Below are 18,834 nucleotides of genomic sequence, written 5' to 3' on the forward strand. Positions count from 1 at the left end.
TAATTTAGAGGTGAACTACCCCTTTAACCTCAAAGCCTCTAAACATTTATGTAAAGAGAAGTATTTCCAGGAAACTCAAAATTAAAGGGGTGGAACAGATCAATCATTTAATATTGTACAACGTATTGCTATACAAATCTCAACAAGCCTGAAGATTCTTATCTACCCCCAGACATACAAGTAAGTCTGCATTTGTATAAGTATTTGTATTTTCCTGCTAAATAAGCAAGCAGTAACCATTTCACACAATGTCATCAGATAGAAGCACTGCTTAGTCATGTGACGGGTTTCATTAAAACACAATGCAGTCAAGCACTGCAATGCAGATTTGTGTCTGCCAGAAATTTCCAGAAAGATCAAGCAATGGAGAGACAAAGAATAAACACAGAGAATTGAAACATTCCATTTATTTTTAACTATCCAATGCTATGTTGGGAATATCAATATTAGCAAAGTGACTTTATGTGTTGTTTCAATTTACATAGGAAAAAAGTTGCCATGGTATAATCACCCCATTTGCTGCACATTTTCAGGTATTGGCTCTCACTTTGTTAAATGTACATTGCTGGCGTTTTGTTAGGCCTCTGCTTATCGGTCAATAGACCATACCATTTACCAATGGCAGGGGAGTTGGATGAAGTGTGCCACTTGACACGGGGGGGGGGAGACAGTAGCACTTGACCCCTGGGGGGGTGATGGACCTTACCTTTTGACAATGGCAGGGGGACTGGATTGAATTTACCACTTGACACTCCATCAACCCCCTTGTCAAGTAGTAAAGTCCACCTCCTCCCCCCCAGTGTCAAATAGTACGGTCTAACCATCCCCCTATTGTCAAATGGAATAGTCCCTCACCCCACCATGTCAATTGGTGCGGTCCATCTCCCCCCTGCATCAAGTGGTATGGTCCATCCAATCTCCCTGCCATTGTCCTGCCACCCCCATGCAGCTCAATGAAGTGTCAGATCAGCAGGAAATATTTGCATGTGCATGGCCAGCACAAAATTCCTTATCTCTGCACTTGCCTCTCACTGCACACGCTCACTGTTAGGGTTGCCACCTTTTCTGGAAAAAAACACCGGCCTTCCTATATATTTATCTTTTTTCCCTAATAATAACATTGGGGTCAACCAAAGTTTTTTTACAGACCAGGCCGTTAAAATGCAGACCAGGTGGCAACCCTACTCACTGTTAATGGACATATGAATGTTTTTTCCCCTCAGAGGGACCATATGGCCCAACATCATACCACTTGACCCAATGGTGGGTGATGGATCATACCACTTCGTAGTAACAGTGTGAAGGCACTCATTAGCCCTCCTCAGGTAAATTGCCTGGTGCACAGCCCTCTGGGGAGACGGCACTCCTCGGAATCCAATGGAGAAATTCAAAAAGGAGGAACCGGCACACAGGAGCATATGCAAACAGGGTTAACCCCTTACGTGTTTATTAACGTCAAAATGATGCACAACCTGACAAAGGGGCCAGCCCCGAAATGTTGTGCATCATTTTGACGTTAATAAACGCGTAAGGGGGTTAACCCTGTTTGCATATGCTCCTGTGTTCCGGTTCCTCCTTTTTGTATTTTTCCATTGGATCATACCACTTGACCCAGGGGAAAATGGACCTTGAGGTGGACTGTACCACTTGACACAGGAGTTTGTGTGAGATGCACTTGGTAATGGGGGGGGGGTGAAGCCACAGTATAATTTAACTATGCCTAAACAAGACCTGATGAAGGGGCACACCCCCAAAACGTTGTGTGCTTCCATTTTTGACTAATAAGCCACAAGGGGAACATTCCTAGCCAAGTGTTCTGTGGGCTGGTCCTGTTTATGTATAGTGACTGAGGAGGGTGTCCTTATCTCTCAGTACTACAGAACCAGGTAAGGGTCAGGGTACACAGGCAGATTCGGGGGGAAATTAGTCGCCCGTCGATAAATCTCCTCTTCTTCGAGGTGACTAATCTCCCCTGAACTGCCTCCCTTGCCTTCCCCCTCTGTTCTAATCACCTGCTTGGCCTAAATGACCTGCCAGCACATCTCCCCTCCCCTTTGGACTTAACTAGGTCGGCCATTATAAGACTTCCACAACTGGCCTTCCTGCCTTGTCAAAAACGGGTGAACTACACAATGGATCGTTCTATTCTAAATGTATCATTGTTTAGGTTCAGCTTGAATAGAAAACTACATAACTACAACTCTCTGTGGCAACCGCAAAAATGACGATGAGTTGTAGTTCAACACATCTCCGGCTATTCGAGACGAAAAAAAAGGAGCTAGTCTGTTAATAAGCGTTACGGCTTGTATTTTTAAACCAGGCCCCTGCCCCCACTCATCACGTCTCTCACAAATACCGCATACACACAAGGACAGCGCATGAACGAGAGAAAAAAAAATTCTAGACTTGGAGCCTTTGCGCATGTGCATTCTCTCACTGCACCAGTGAATTTTCTGCTGCGACATAAGGCCTGCCGACTGGTTTGAACCGGTCCGGCCACAGGAATGAAAAAAAGAATATTCATCCGCAGAGAAGCCGGATCTATGTTTACTAATACCAGCCGGCCGTGTTTGTGCCTGTGGCTGAGGATAATTACAGGATTGTGCAAGTAGTTGATAAACAAGCAGCAGTGTGTTACGTTACACAAATAAGTCAAGCCTATATACGAGGCAAGTTGCAGATACATAACACGAGTTACAGTGCAGAGGTGACTTTTGTTTATGAAAAGTAGAAGCAAACACGTATACAACGCAGATACCCTCATAAACCTCTTTTTACACACTTAAACTTGCATGTACAAGCTGTAGACTTTTAACTGTTCAGCTACGAGAATGCTATGCTGACAGAAGGCTGTTAGGGGATGCTGGGACTTGTAGTATGCTTTACACACAGGGACAGGGTATGACTGTGACTCAGCACTGTGCTGGGTGTGGGCAGAACTACTCTCATGCTCTTGTTCAGCGGACTAACTAGATGTTACTGGGCCCCACACACAAATTAATTTTAGTGCCCTCCAACATATCCTGAGATTGTCCTGTTTTACCAATATATGTTGAAATTGCTCATTATTTTGGTCTCATGGGGCTAGGGTTGCCACCTGGCTGGTATTTTTCTGGCCTGGTCGGTAAAAATGATGGCTGATCCCAATGTTATTTATAGGGAAACAACGATAAATATATAGGAAGGCCGGTATTTTTTTCCAGAAAAGGTGGCAACCCTACATTGGGCCCCCTATACCTTCTGCCCCCCCTTTTTTTTTACTTAGACTGTACCTACTTATTTGAGCTTAGCACAAAATTTACACCTAGGAGCAATAGCCAAATGGTTGATTTGTAGGCTGAAGCTGTGGCAAAACAATATGAAGGACTGCAGAGTAGTGATGTGTGAGGCCGGCCCGATACCCACGGGTCGGTTCGGGCCGACCTCACAGTCCTCTTCATGGGTGCGGGTTGAGCTCTTCTCCTGCTCTCCCTTCCGCCACCTTCAAATGCTAACTTCCGGGTTTTTCTTTTATAGATACTGTGCCTGCACACCCTGCCCCTTTTGTGATGTCATCAGTGGGGTCAGCGTCGGTCTATAAAAGGAACCCGGAAGTCGGGCGCGGGTGAAAGGAGGGCAGACGGTTTGCTGGTTGGGGAAATCCCGACACGCACATCACTACTGCACAGTGGATCACTTAGATATATAATCTGGGCTCTTGGACAGGCAGTTTTACCATCTATCAGACAGCCCTACTGCCAACTGTTCATGCTCCTGCCCAGGGTCAGACTGGGCTGGGAAAAAACCTGGTGGGCCCTTGTGGTCCCAACTGGCACAGACCTACTGCCACCTGAAACTGTCTGCTCCCTGACCTCCCCTGCCTAGGGTTACCGACCTTCCTATATATTTATCTTTTTCCCTATCAATTACAATTGGATCAACCATCGGTAAAATACCTGCCAGGTGGCAACCCTACCCTCACCTTGACTAATAAGAGAAAATCAGCTACATATGGATTTTAGGCGATAACCTGTATAAACCTGTAGTTATATATTTGCTGTTGTGTACAGCTAGATGTTTTAATTCGGAATAAGCAGTACATAGTTGCAGGCAGGCTTGCATGTGTACAGCTAAAGAATTACTTAATTAAAGCTCATGGGTGCTATGGATTTCCTTGCAAATTGGAATTTCATTTGGTACTACCATTTCCTAACCATGCCTCAAACATCCAATTTCCATAGATTGATCTGATGTTATTATAAACCGCTCTGATTGGATTACCTAATTTCTTCCTCAATTAAACTGTGGGCAAAGGTATGTACATACATTACATTCTGCCACCCAAACTGCATATATTATTCAAGTTATACGGTTCATAACAGACGCATATATGTGCAACAATTGCCTGATATGGGAGGCCCTCTGTGATTGTTGCTGAAATAAATGGAGAGCAATTCTAAGGGGGTTATTTATTAAAGTCCGAATGCTAAAAACTCAAAAAAATCTAGTTTTCTAACTATAAAATCTGAATTTTTAGTGGGAAAAAATATATTTTTAGAGGCTTAGTATACCCCGAGGCTGCAAAAAGTCAATTTTATCTGATTCATTAAGAATTCTATTGCTTCAGATAAAATTGAGCATAGGACTGGCCAGATATGGGATGACTTTGACGTAGTTGGCCAGCTTAAATATATTGCAATATATGGACAAACAATCCGTGTTGTGTTTAAAGGGTAAGGCATTTTTTAGTAACAGTATGCATAAAATGTCTCTGTCTTAAATATATTGATAATGGGAGGACTCTTGTATTTGACTATATATATATATATATATATATATATATATATATATATATATAATTATGTCCGTACAGTCCTGCACATTTTATTTTCCTAGAATATGGATGGTATAGCTACAATTTATGATAATTACAGAGGTTTTTAGATATTTTTACGCAGCCACACTGAAAACCAAAAGCTTCTCTTCTTTAAAACTATGATCACGAGGGGTTGAAACTAAAAATGTGCAAATGCACACATGTATGTGTTTTTTTTAATCCCCCTTATATGTTAGATTATTTTTGAGGGACTATTTTTTCCCCTTGCCACCTACATTTTCCCTACATGGTATTGGGCGGAGGGACACACTTCATGCTTAGTTCAGCTAGAGAGACCATAAAAGGCAAGAGCAACTTGTTTATCATTAGACCTATGGGAAGAGCAACCGACAGGAGAGGCATTCAGGCAAGGGAAGGCGTGAGCTTTTTTTTCCATTAATTTATATTTAGGCTTTAGAATTTCTTTTATCTCCCTACTAGAATTTTAGCTTTATTCTAGTGGGTTAATATTTTTATAAATTTACATTTTTATTTTCTGAAAGTGTAGAAGGTAAAAAAAAACAGAAGCAAATTGTATTTGATAGATTAGAAACTACGGTGATCCAGAATTAAGAAAGCAGAGGAAGAAAAAAAAAATTAGCATTACTAAACAACTGTAGTCACACAGCCATGAAATGCATAACAGGCTTTGTGTGTTGTCACACTAGCCACAAAAAGATTAAAACTGAGCTCTTTAACTATTCAAAGCAAGTCCATAGGTGATATCTGAGAAAACAAACACTAACAATAACAAAGGAAAATGGCTAGAGCAGAACTCTTTATGAAATGAAAGAGCTTGATGCATACCTGCACTATGCTCAGAAAAAAATAGAAGAAAGCTGGCAAAGAAAAACAGAAGACTAGAAAAAGTATGGGAATTTGTAAGCTGAAAAAAAGAAACAAGTCTATGTGGAAAATGAGAGATCAGAGTCACAAAACAGACTAGCTTGAAACTTGAAGATTGGTAAAGAAAAAAAGAAGATAAAAAAAAGAAGATAGCTGCCTTAAGAACAAAGAATATAGTTATTAAACAGGTCACTTGCTTATAGCTGCCTTGAAAAAAGAAGAAAATAGCCAGTGCACTAAATTACATTGAAAATAGAAGAAAGGATGACTTAGCTGTATTTATACAGTGTGAGATATTCTAACTGCAGTGAAAACAGAAGTTACAGTGAAAAGACAAGAATAATAGACGTGCTCAAGTAAGGAAGAAAATCAAGCAAGAAATGAAATTTTTTACATGCAGTAGAAATTCAAGCTTTGTCATGCCCTAAGCTGACAATAGCAATACAGAATAAGCAGAAAGCTCTAGACGGAGGTAATAAAACAATCTAGAAGGAAAATAGAGTACACTGGAGAACTAGCTCTCTTTAAAACAAATCATCAAAGTCAGTCAGGACTAGATTAAGAAGAGGAAAACAGAAGAGTAGAAGAGGAGGGTTTGTTTTCTTTTTAGGAAGAAGCAGGAAGATTTTAGAAGAGGATGAATTAAGAAGCAGGAAGACAAGGAGAAATTGCTCTGAAAGGAAGGACAGGACTGAGATTTTCTGCATAGTGTCTTGCTAGGCAGAATTACTTGATGGACTCTGCTACTCTTCTATCATTAGCATTGTAATTATGTGATCGCTTGGGAGTTGCGTATGAGGACTTGAGTATATGTACTTCCAGTTGGACTCCGCCTAAAAGCAGTTAGCAATTTGCAAAGGGACTGAGTAATTATGGTTGTTGTACCAGTTGTAAATTATTTGATGAAGATGAACGGGAAGCTTAGGACCAAGGCAAAAAAATCTGCTGATGTCGGTGAAGGTAGAACGGGCCAGGATCAAGTGGTGGTAGTAAACACAGGAATAATCAAGTGGCTTCAGTTCAGCTCGGGCCAGGATCAAGTGGTGGTAGTAAACACAGGAATAAATCAAGTGGCTTCAGTTCAGCTAGAGAGCTTGTTGGATGACCCCCAAGGGGAGGTAGAATCATCTAGCAATTGATATCCTGGAAGGCAGAAAAAGCAAGCTTGTGTTCTAATTGCCCGTACGTATATGGTAAAAGGGATAAGTAATTCTTGGGGTGGGGGAGGATTGGGGGATGGTCTTTTTCAGCTTTTGTTTTTCAGGACTGTATCCAAGAATTGCTGCTGGTGCAATGTAAACATCCTTGAACATTTATTACCAGTAAGAGAACTTGGCAAGTTCAAGCCATCTAGCCTTTGGGAAATCCTTCTATACAAGGGTAGTGTTTTTTTTTAGCTTGGTCTGTGTAACCTCAGCAGCAGCTGGATCACAGTGTCTTTGGTAAGAATATTATTTTTATTTTTTCCAAAGAGTTAAAAGTACAGTTACATCCATATCATTCCTCTCACCCACTACTTTAGCTTACTATTATGGATTTTCATAAGTTTGTAGTTGTTAATAAGCTAGTGGGGTATAAATCTATTTAGTGACTGGCGTGGGGTTGGGGTGCAAATATTTTGTATTTAGATTTTTTTTTGCAGAAATGCGTTGTGATGTATGTGTAAATGGCAAGAGTATCTTCTGCTGTGGTTTGCCAGAATCTGGATTCATACTTTGTCACAGGTAGTTTTTACATTTCTTGCTGGATTGGATGTATTTGTATGTATGTATATAGATATATATTAAATAACATTGTAACCGGGGCACAACAATATATGCTTTTAGCTCCTTATCCTTATAAAAGGAGGAGACAAATAATACCCAGCAAGTTCTGCTTATAAAAAATAATACTGGGCTGGAAATTTGGGTTCAAACATAGCAAAGCAACTGAAGTTATACTTGTTGTACAAACAGCAATAAGCATGCCTGTGGGCTGATCTTTGTGCTGGTGTTAATAATAACTGATTTATTCAGTTTTAGTACAGATCTAAATTAATTTATGATTGCATTCCAAATATGCGTATTGCATGTATGTATTGTCTGAATAAAGAAAGTGTATATTTAATTATGAGGGCAGGGATGCAAGTGCTTAAGGTGTTCATGTCTATTCTGCTCAATAAACATAATTACAATTCAGAACCTACCTATACAAACCTAGTTGAAATTTGTCTGTTATATGTTGTGGTGGAGAATGTTTTGCCTTAGACTTTTTCAGATTCAGCTCATGAGACTGCACTAAGGTATTCCTAATGAACGAGTCAAGAGTAATACAGTGTAAAAGTATACAGGAAATATGAAAGAATAAGGATGTTTCCAAATTTCAAAATATTGAAGCAAGTTGGTGAACCTGAAGCAGGCAAGGTTGCCACTACAGAATAATCAGCTTTCTTTAACCAGAAGTTATCCTAACCAGAAGTTATCCTTGTATTTGCAAAAAATTCAATTCCTGAGCATACACAACAGCGGATGTAAATGTAAGCCAGCTAGAATCTGGGACCAGCATACTAGTTAGTTTCTGTAATTTGACGGTGTCTGTAAAAGCAAAAGCAGATGGATCAGCACCCTCTTGTGGTCTTTGGTAAGAATATAAACTTTTGTCTTTACTAAAGGGCTAGAACTTTATGCAAAGCTTTTTTCGTTTTTGTGTCCATTTAATTAGAGGTAGAGTACAAACCCCTCTTATTTTTTATTATTTGAGTATTGAAGATGATGGTACAATATATACTGGGTTACTGAAGCCTATACTGGCTTCTAGAGAGAAATTGGGATGGGTTGGGCTGCAAACTGGTTTTCTTTAGTTTTTTTTTTGCTGTGGTTTGCAAGAATATAGACTTTGTTCTTGTGCACAGGTAGACATTTCATATCTCATTGGATGGGCGTCTGTAAATAAATACACAGCTTATTCCAAAGAAGTGTTGTATCGGGATTAAAATGGGGATGTTTGTGATATATAACTTTTAAATTTACAAAGAGGGAGATGAATACTTGCTTATTAACAAAAAATCATGAGAATGTGTGGCTAGAAATAAGTATGCAATAAGCATTCCCTGTGCTGGTGTTCATAATGAACATTATGTAGTTGACTTATATTACTTAAAGCACCACATTTAATTTGTGGTTGTGTTATGAATATATGCATTGTTTGCGTGGGCATTTGAGTCTCATGTTCAGTAAATACTCTTTGTTTTAAATTCATTATTATGTATATGTTGGGAGGGGAGGGTGAGAAAAACTTTCCTTAGACTCTTTCAGATTCGTCTTGTGAAATGGCAACAAGCCAGATGTGAATTGAGTTTGAAGTTACCATCCTAAACTTACAAGGTATCGCTGATGAATGAGTGAACCTTAATGCAGAATAGAAAAAGCAAGGATTGGAAATTTGTGTTTGACCTCCTGCTTGTTTGAAAAAAGGCAGTGGCTTTATAATATGCAGATAAGATCAATACCATAGAAGATTCAGATTTCACTATCCAGAAGTTCTACGTATATGGCAAATTCCATTACAGCATTTTTCAAGAGTTCTCGTTGACTTAGGAACAGGACTTAAGAATTCTACTGAAGCAAAGATAAGAAATTAATTTATCAAGTATTTACCAAGATGTGTGTAGAAGTGAGTCACATACAAGAATAAGCAAAAATTGTCAGACCAGAATATTAATTACATTGGCTGCTAGCAATGAAAGACTTCAGACAGATATAAATTATTATCTGGCAAGCAGTAACCCCAAAATATTTCAATAATATGAAGAAAAATATCTTAAAGACTGAAATTAGTAATTTAAATCCACTCCATGGAAATAATTACACGTTGTATACCTGAGGATGAATTTTGAATTTAACCCTTACAACAGTGCTTAGATCAAAAAGATAACGTTAGACTGGACAAGAATCAAGTTGAGGAGCCTGCAGTTTGAGATCTTGGAGCTAGAACAGGCAAGGATCAAGTGATAGTGATACACCTAAAGAAAAGATCAAGTGGCTTCAGTTGAGATAGAAAGCCTTGAAGATCCCATGGGGAGACAAAAGCCTCTAGCAGTTGATGTCCTGGAAGGTAGAGAGAACGAGCCTGTGTTCTAATTGCCAGATCTATCGTATGTATATGGTAAAATTTAGAATTGGGTGTAGATGGGGTTAGGGTCATTGTGTTTTTGTAGTTTATCTTTTTCAGGATAATGTAAAATATAACTCCTGGTGCAGTGTAATTATCCGCCGCATTTATTATATGTAAGTGCCTTTTGTAACTTCAAGCCAGCTAGCGTTTGGGAACCCATCAAGTATCAGTATGTAGATATCCTCTAATTTGATATGGCAGAAATCAGCAACAAATGGATCAGCACCCTTTTGTGGTCTTTGGTAAGAAACACTTTTAAAAACTATTTCATAAAGGAAAAACTGTATTAAATCATCATATTGGGCAAAAATGAGCAGTGGGGATTCTGTTAAAAGTTCTAAACAGAAAATAAGAAAGTGAAATGTGTATGTTATATGTTGGTGTGGTGGAGAATGTTTTGCTTAAAACTCTTTCAGATTCAACTGATGGCACCAAGCTAAATCGGAATTTACTTTGAAGTTACAATCATAAAATATCAAGGTATTCCTGATGAATGAGTGAAAAGTATTACAGAATAGAAGTTTAAGCCTGAAAGAACAGAAATGTCTGAAATACAAAATATTTGACAAATATTGCTACTGTAGAAGAATCAACAATCCTTATCCATAGGGTCTCCAAGTAGTTACAAAAAATTCTATCACTCTTTATTCCACAAATTACATTTTAAACAGGAATTTACCATATAAGAATCACTGTGAAGCACCAATACAGTTACAGAATAACCCAGTGTATAGAAACGGTCTGCACTCATCCAACAAGAAAAAAAACTGTAATGGGAAAATTACTTATAAAATGAATATCAAGGAATATGCATTTGCTGACAGAAATAGAAGTTTAAGCCTGAAAGAACAGAAATGTCCGAAATACAAAATATTTGACAAATATTGCTACTGTAGAAGAATCAACAATCCTTATCCAAAGGGTCTCCAAGTAGTTACAACAAATTTTATTACTCTTTATTCCACAAATTACATTTTAAACAGGAATTTACCATATAAGAATCACTGTGAAGCACCAATACAGTTACAGAATAACCCAGTGTATAGAAATGGTCTGCACTCATCCAAAAAGAAAAAAAACTGTAATGGGAAAATTACTTATAAAATGAATATCAAGGAATATGCATTTGCTGACAGAAATGGAAAAAAGTTAGATAAAAAGTTGTACTTGAAGACATAGCTCGAGCATATTGTTATGATGTGGTAAAAAAGCGTTGTGGAACTAGATTGTGAAAAGATCATTACTGTGATCCCAGGACAAATTAAGCAGCTTCAGTTCAACTAGGACAGTATATGGAGGACACCAATGGAAGTTGGAAGCTTCGATGTCCTGGAAAACAAGGCAAGCTTGCATAACTGACAGTCCCAGCATATTTATATTATTAGTATTCCAAATATATGTGAGTGTCACTTTATAATATGCAAATAAGATCAATACCATAGAAGAATCAGATTTCACTATCACTATCCATTACAGCATTTTTCAAGAGTTTTCGTTGACTTAGGAACAGGACTTAAGAATTCTACTGAAGCAAAAATAAGAAATTAATTTATCAAGTATTTACCAAGATGTGAGTAGAAGTGAGTCACATACAAGAATAAGCAACAATTGTCAGACCAGAATATTAATTACATTGGCTGCTAGCAATGAAAGACTTCAGAGAGATATAAATTATCCGGGAAGCAGTAAACCCAAAATATTTCATTACTTTTAATATGAAGAAAAATATCTTAAAAGACTGAAATTAGTAATTAAAATCCACTCCATGGAAATAATTACACGTTGTATACCTGAGGATGAATTTTACCCTTACAACAATGCTTAAATCAAAAAGATAACGTTAGGCTGGACAAGAATCAAGTTGAGGAGCCTGCAGTTGAGTTCTTGGAGCTAGAACAGGCAAGGATCAAGAGATAGTGGAACACTTAAAGAAAAGATCAAGTGGCTTCAGTTGAGATAGAAAGCCTTGAAGATCCCATGGGGAGACAAAAGCCTCTAGCAGTTGATGTCCTGGAAGGTAGAGAGAACGAGCTTGTGTTCTAATTGCCAGATCTATTGTATGTATATGGTAAAATTTAGAATCGGATGTAGATGTGGTTAGGGTCGTCTGAGGCTTTTTTGTGTTTTTGTAGTTTATCTTTTTCAGGATAATGTAAAATATGATTCCTGGTGCAGTGTAACTATCCGCCGCATTTACTACATGTAAGTGACTTTTGTAAATTCATGCCAGCTAGCGTTTGGGAACCCATCAAGTATCAGTATGTAGATATCCTCTAATTTGTAATGGGAGAAATCAGCAACAAATGGATCAGCACCCTTTTGTGGTCTTTGGTAAGAATCACTTTTTAAAAACTATTTCATAAAGGAAAAACTGTAGTAAATCATCATATTGGGCAAAAATGAGCAGTGGGGATTCTGTTAAAAACGCTAAACAGCAAATAAGAAAGTGAAATGTGTCTGTTATATGTTGGTGTGGTGGAGAATATTTTGCTTAAAACTCTTTCAGATTCATCTGATGGCACCAAGCTAAATGGGAATTTACTTTGAAGTAACGATCATAAAATATCAAGGTATTCCTGATGAATGAGTGAAAAGTATTACAGAATAGAAGTTTAAGCCTGAAAGAACAGAAATGTCCGAAATACAAAATATTTGACAAATATTGCTACTGTAGAAGAATCAACAATCCTTATCCAGAGGGTCTCCAAGTAGTTACAACAAATTCTATTTCTCTTCATTCCACAAATTAAATTTTAAACAGGAATTTACCATATAAGAATCCCTGTGAAGCACCAATACAGTTACAGAATAACCCAGTATATAGAAACGGTCTGCACTCATCCAAAAAGAAAAAAATCTGTAATGGGAAAATTACTTGTAAAATGAGTATCAAGGAATATGCATTAGCTAACAAATGGAAAAAAGTTAACATGAAAAGATGAAAAGTTCTACTTGATCGAAAACATAGCTCGAGCATGTTGTTATGATGTGGTAAAAAAAAGCGATGTGGAACTAGATTGGAAAAAGATCATAACTGTAATCCCAGGACAAATTAAGCAGCTTCAGTTCAACTAGACAGTAAATGAAGGACCCCAATGGAAGTTGGAAGCTTTGATGTACTGGAAAACAAGGCAAGCTTGAGTAATTGACAGTCATATTTATATTAATAGTATTCCAAATAAAGGTGGGAAAGGTGGGAGGATGGTGGTTTGCAGTTTTTATTTTTCAGGATTACACAGTAAAGCGCCTGGTGCCGTAACTATTCCTGAGCATATACTATATATAAGTGGAAGAAGCAAGCACAAGCCAAATAAGATCTGGGACCTCAGAATATCTTTATATAGTTAGCTTCTGTAATCTAAAGGTGTGTAAATCAGGAGCAGATGGATCCTTTTATGGTCATTTGTAAGGGTAAGAATATTACTTACTGGCTTTCCAAAAAGGTAAAAACTTTGTAAAAATGTTTTTACTTTTTTTGTAACGTTTTGTAGGTCGATTTCTAGAAGTGCAGTATTTTTAATTTAATTATTTAAGCAATGAGGATTATATTACAATATGCATGGGTTATTGGGGTGTTTGGTGTCATGGCATGGCAGAGATCCTTGTGTCTTGTGTGAAATTAGCGCCCTTGGCTTTAAAATAGAAAACTACATTTTGTTGTATGTGTTGGGGGGGGGTGTAAAATATTTCAACTTAGATTCTTTCAGATTCTATTGATGAAATGGCAACAATTCAGATGTGAATTGAGTTTGAAGATACCATCCGAAACTTTCAAGGTATCGCTGATGAATGAGTGAGCAGTAATGAAGAATAGAGATAACATTTGAAAGTGCAATTTGCGTTGGACCACCTGAATATTTGAAAAGAGCCAGTGGCTTTATATAATGTAGATAAGATTGATTCCATAGAAGAATCAGATATCAGTATCCAGAATTTCTACAACAAATTCCATTACAGTTTATTTCAAGAGTTAACTTTGACCTACTAACACAACTTCTAAGAATACTACTGAAGCAAGAATAAGATGTCCAAATTAATCTAAGCATTTACCAGGATTTGAGCGTATAGAAGTAAACCTCAAACAAGAAAAATCAACAGCAGCCAGTTATATGATGTAGTAACCAGAACATTGATCCAAAGTATTTGAAAACCTCAACCTTAAAGACTGAAATTATCAATAAATGAATGAAAGATTCAATACTTAGGATTCATTTAGACCTCACAATATTGCTTACAGCAAGCTAATGAAGTTAGGCTGAGCAAGAATCGTATAGAAGAGCCTGCAGTCGAGATCTTGGAGCTAGAATTGGCAAGGACCAAGTGGTAGTGATACTCCCAAAAGAAAAAACATGGGAGTCCAGTTGAGCTAGGGAGCCTTGAAGATCCCAAAGGGAGTTAGAAGCCTCTAGCAGTTGATGTCCTGGAAGGCAGAGAAGGAAAGCGTTTTTTTCAGACCCACTGGTTGTACATGTAAGTTAGACCTGGGGATTTGGGGTGGTCTTTCTTTTTGTAGCTTTTCTTTTTCAGGATTGTGTAATGTAATCCAACTGGAGCAGTGTAACTATCCTCAGCATTCATTACATGTAAGCGGATTCATTAAATTCAAACCAACTAGCATTTGGGAACCTATCCAGTGCATAGATAGTCTCTCTAACTTGGTATGTAAAAAATCAGCAACAGATGGATCAGCGCCTTCTTGTGGTCTTTGGTAAGGCTATAAATTTTTTTGTTTTTTTATAGGTGAAGCCAATCTATGGTCACCTACTGGTCATTGTAAGTAGGCATAAATAATGTCGTTAGTAGGGTTATAAATTGTAGGGAGGACTCTTTCATGGAATGCTAAACTTCTACTGAGGTTTGCAAACATGTTAACTCGTTCATGTGCACAATTAGTCTTTTGGGTTATTTTTTCTCTTGAAATATACATTTGTAATTATGGGTTCATCTTTAAATTTGGAACAAGAAGTAAACGTATATGTAGTGTTCCACACTATTAGACATGTAATTTGAATTTAATATCTAGAGTGAGCAAATGTAAAACATGCTGCACAAATATCAATAAAAATATCTCTCTCTACTTGTGCAAGTGTACCTTACAAGTGAATATGTCGTTGTATTGACTGTGGATCCATTAGAAATATAGACATTCTGTATTGGTTAAAGAATTGTGTATGATGGTGAAGAGTGACTAATATTGAACAACAAATACTTGAAATGTGTATATTGGGAGGGGGTTTTCTTTTTTTTTAATCTTTCAGAATCGTCCTGTGAAATGGCACCAAACCAAATGTAAACTGAGTTTGAAGTTAACCATTCCAAAGTTTCCAGGTATTGCCAAGGAGTGAAAGATAACGTGATAAAAGTGTTAACGTTTGAATGAGAGAATTCGATTGAAGAATCATCATTCCTTCATATCAAGAAGTGCTTCCTTTATTTGATGCAAAGTCAGTAGTGATATAGGAGTTCCCCACAGATGAATCAGATTCAAAAATTCAAATGTAAATGATATGCCTACCATCACCTTCTAGTAACTGCATTGTATACAACGGACTTTCAGAATTTTTCATTAAATGAGAGATATCACCACTAAATGGCAAGAAATTAATACAGATTCCTTCATTTCAAACAAAAAACCCAACAGTTCAGCTATGGCTTAAGTTTCTTTCATGATTTGAAAACCAGAATTAAGTGCACTTCTCGGTATGGATGAGTTTCCCTGTCGTCTTTTGTGAGAGAATGCCTATACCCGCAGTGGCTTATCAGGATGAAAGGAAGAGTGTATTTGACCTCACACAGGCAGACATGAAAGCAAATTAGAGGCAAATAGAACGTCTTTAGCTATATTGGAAGATGGAAGCAACCATTTTAACAGATAAGTGTTATAGCAGCATGTGTATATATTTTCCTTTGGGGAAAAAATTGCCTTAAGCGAGAATTCTCATAATAATTTGTGACCGCAATCAAGTTAGTTATAGAATAACTTTAGAATGAAGATTGAATACATATGAATTATGATAAGAACATTAGACTTGGAATATGGGACTAATGCTTTAATGCTTATTCCTGCATATCATCTATACAAACTGAAGTTACACCATATCATTTGTCTAATTATTGTGGGGATAGTTGGGGTGGTGGGGGCTCTTACTTTGCAGTTTTTCTTTCTTTTCTCATAGGAACCATAAATGTAAGGTTACCAACGATGGAGCTGACTTAATTGTGCACGTTTCTGATTGTGAACATTTCACAAGGACGTACTCCTGCTTTACTCTGATATTTACAGATTGTAGTGCTACTATAACTTGTGGCTATTTACTGTAAGCATAGTTTACCTAAGTATTCTATTCTGGGTGTTGGGGGGCTTACCTTGCAGATTTTTTTTCCTTTTCTCTTCACATAGGCGACATAACTGTAAGGCTAACATCGATGGAGTTGATTTATTCCGCTGTTTATTTCACTAACGGACTGACATTTCAGTTCTTTAAAGTTCAATGTTAGCAAAACCCGCTAAGTAAACTAAAAAATTGGTGAGAAACAGGTCTTTGTGGGTTTTTTTCTAATTTAAAGTGAATGTTGGGGATTTCTAACAGTATTTACATTAATAAGTAGTATATTCAGATCCCAATGAGAACCCTACAGGGTACTTTATAGCTGTAGTTTACTAGCTATAGTACACGAGTATACTATCTGTAGTTTACTTACATAAATTACCACCAAGACCATGAATCCTTTTAATATATAAAACTTTAAATGGAACATTCAAGGACTGAAAGTGTACATAGGCTGCTTACTTTGTTGGGGGAGGGCAATATTTGTTGTGTTCTTACACTTTTTCAGAGACATCCTACGTTATAAAGCACAGCTTCACTCCAGGAGCTACAGAGGAATAAGTCTTGCAAATACTCAGTTTCGTCTGCTGCTCTTCCTGTATGCTTTTGGCTTGTAACACTTTGTAAATTCCCATTACATCTATAACTTCTTGATTGCCGATCAAAAGAAAAGTAGGGAGGCGCTCAGGGGATCCCAAACCTTTATGCAACTTTATTTATTACGTGGCTCTTTACGCAGAGCAAAATGATTGGATTCTGTAGCAGGTAATGTGCAACGTGTGCATGTGTCTCCCTCGTAGCTCGTTTGTAACGAATGGAATGTATCTACATCTCTGTCGTGAATGGGCACGGAATATATTTAAATGTGAGCATTAGACCCGAGCTTGTTAATAATCCCATGTGATTTATTGTCAAGACTTGAATGTTCTTGTGGATTTTTTTTTCAGGGTTTGGGGGGGAGTTTATTCTTTTCTTTTACAGATGCACCTGACAAATTAGTGACGTGAAATTTGCACTTTATCTCAAAATGCACTATTCTTCGTATTGGTGGCAAGTCATTCTATTCTGAAGCATTATCTGCCAAGTTCTACTGCATGTTGTTGTATGCGTGCTTTCTTTGTTCTTTCTTCAGAATTAGTTTGCAACGTGAATGTGCTGTGAAACCTGCCTCTGTAAGGCTTGTAAAATTTCAGCGGGGATTCAGAGGGGGCTCTGTTTCTAGCTTATGTCTCACAGATTGGCTAATGGATTTCAAGATCGCGGTGTAGAAGATCAAAGCTCGCAATCTAACAGGCCCTTTTTTAATTGTCAGAGCGTCCTAGATATCCAGCTTCTGTCTGCAGAATATTTTAACCTGTCTTAAGTGAGGTTTGTGTCTTTAAATTCTTGTAGATTTAAATTCTTCTAGATTTAAAAAAATCCATATACCTCATGAATACAAGAGCTAAATTGCTCATCCACTGTACTAAAGATACTTGCCCACTTGTCCATACTCGAACTTGAAAAAAGATCTTTTAAAATCATAGCTTTACAGATGGCTATTTCCTCTGTTTGTAAAACCCCCCCTCCCTTGTGAATGGGTTAGTTCAAAATAACCTTGAATGCAAATAGAAGGCCTTACCATCAAACTGAAGATCATCATTTTGTGGGTTTTGGGGAGGGAGTTAATCTACAACATGTCTTCAGATTTGTCTTTTCAGGTTTGCAATAAAATGATCCAGGCTAGAAAAGTAAGAGTAACATCCTTCTTTTGGGTGGGTCCTTAAGTATAATCGTGGTCAGGTACTGCACCTCAGCAAGGCATCTAAATTGAAGGGGGGGAGTAGAACACCTTTTATCTCTACATTCGTGAATAAGGAGTACGCAAATATGGCAAAGCAGTCTCAATTGTGTATACATCAAAGTTTAGTGGTACGTATGTTTCTTGTTCAAGAGCGTCAGCGCCAACTCTTAACATATCAACTCTTTTTGAAAATATATTTAGCTCAGTTGCCAAAATTGTCTTCTTCTTTAAATCCTTTATGTGAATGCATTGGATTTGGAAGTGGGGGGGGGGGGCATATAATTAATATGTTCTATCTACAGTCTTCTGGAAGTCAAGAACATGTCTGATTGTGCTACCGAGTGAAGTTGTGACCTTACACTGAATCCAAGAATGCACGCCTCCTTCATCAGAAACATCTTATTTGTTTTTATTAGAAGCAATAGCTTTATAATTACAGTACATAGCAGTTCTTTTCATACTCAGACTTTTCAGCCTGAATTGAGAATAACATCTCTGCGCTTGATTCTGTGATGAGGTAGGCAAGCCTAGTGGTCTTTGTGACTCTTTAAGGTGACATAAAATGAAGCAATGAAAGAACTTAGAAGAAAAACTGCTCTTCCTATAGTCTCAAAAGGTTTTCTTTTACTGGAAGAACAAATTTTTGTTCTTTCAGGTTTTGCTTTTTACCTCTCCCTTAAATTATTAACTTTAAAAACAAAAAAAAAAGCAAAAGATACTGGTGGTCGGCACTCCTGGTTTCCAGGACGGGGTTCAAATCCCTGCAGTGTCTTTGCAAGATTCTACGATCCTCCACTCCCTTTTTCCTTCTGTATTTTGATTTTTCTTAGGATTCATGCAGTTTAGCCAAACAGGCTTAAAATGTAGAA

At 37.6% G+C, this 18,834-nt stretch overlaps 1 long non-coding RNA gene across 1 annotated transcript; it reads left to right on the forward strand.

Annotated features, from left to right (window-relative positions):
• Nucleotides 1-4,855: 4,855 nt before the first annotated feature.
• LOC121402969 lies at nt 4,856-18,378 on the forward strand. The gene is made up of 2 exons (XR_005966908.1): nt 4,856-14,323; nt 15,112-18,378. It is a non-coding gene; the product is annotated as an uncharacterized LOC121402969 (long non-coding RNA).
• Nucleotides 18,379-18,834: the final 456 nt, after the last annotated feature.

Source organism: Xenopus laevis, chromosome 4L (genome assembly GCF_017654675.1).
Source record: "Xenopus laevis strain J_2021 chromosome 4L, Xenopus_laevis_v10.1, whole genome shotgun sequence".
Classification (NCBI taxonomy): Eukaryota; Metazoa; Chordata; class Amphibia; order Anura; family Pipidae; genus Xenopus; species Xenopus laevis.